The sequence below is a fragment of the Trachymyrmex septentrionalis genome, unplaced genomic scaffold, assembly GCF_001594115.1.
Source record: "Trachymyrmex septentrionalis isolate Tsep2-gDNA-1 unplaced genomic scaffold, Tsep1.0 scaffold9, whole genome shotgun sequence".
Classification (NCBI taxonomy): Eukaryota; Metazoa; Arthropoda; class Insecta; order Hymenoptera; family Formicidae; genus Trachymyrmex; species Trachymyrmex septentrionalis.
Window position 1 is genome coordinate 4,904,338 of NW_017306091.1, and position 998 is coordinate 4,905,335.

General features: G+C 33.2%; 1 protein-coding gene across 3 annotated transcripts in view; it reads right to left on the reverse strand.

Annotated features, from left to right (window-relative positions):
- The window catches only part of LOC108756018, a 10,309-nt gene extending 10,022 nt beyond the window's left edge, over positions 1 to 287 (reverse strand). The window contains exon 1 of one of the 3 annotated variants that reach the window (XM_018499562.1): positions 168 to 287. The gene's annotated coding sequence lies outside the window, so the exon portion shown is untranslated. The remainder of the gene's footprint in view (positions 1 to 167) is intronic. The other 2 variants (XM_018499563.1, XM_018499564.1) reach the window with 2 other exon arrangements.
- Between the last annotated feature and the right edge of the window lie 711 nt (positions 288 to 998).

The window sequence follows — 998 nt, forward strand, 5'->3', positions numbered from 1 at the left end:
ATATATATATATATATATATGTACGTATGTATGTATGTATATATGGATGGATTGATAGCTGGATAGATAGATGAATAGATAGATGGATAGATAGATAGATAGATGAATAGATAAATGTATGAGAGGTCCTGCGAGAGTCCGAGAGAATGAAAATCTATTTTACTCACTTAGTTACTTTTCGGTAGATTTCCGTGACACTGACTCTCAGTTCTGAAGATTAAATTCCTCGCGGGGTCTTCTATATAGCCTGTGAGTACATGTGGGGGTAAACCGTTTGGCCAATGACCGCTCATCTTTGCTACCATTTTCAATGGAACTATCCAATCGCATCCGGCCGATTAGCAAGAATTCCAAAAGGTCATCTATTTGGATGAAATACAGTTTTTTCGTAGTCACTTTACAGTAAAGAAGAAATATTTCAAATTGATAACTTTTCGATTGTACGCATCCAGAATCACTTTTTCTCGCGTTCTATTCAGGTTCCGCAACACGTTTCATCTAGAATTCTTTCGTCGTAACGATATATCTATTATGGAACATGGTTGCGCCCGTAGCAACGTATTTCGTAGCAATTCGTATCACATATTCAATATATATTTTTAAGAATTTAGATCCTAATTATTATCGGTATCGTTATTGCATGTATTTATTTCGTTCGTGGTGGCGAAGCGTGTAGTTGTCGTACGTACATACATGTTTATTTTAAAAACATAAAAAAATCACGAATAATATTTAAAAAGAAGATTAAATAACCGAAATTGACAAATCAGTGTTGTATTTCGATTAAGAAAAACTTTGATTACATATTAATTACTTTATTTGACTTTTAACATTATAGGTGATATACATATATATATATATATATAAGATGTGCACATCTCTAATAAGAATGCGAATGTTTCCTCGAGAGTAATCCATTCCGCAAAAGTGCCATGAATGATCGTATCATGTCTCGTGCTTCTTCTTAATCCATATCTAGAAAAGAACAGCTATTTTCT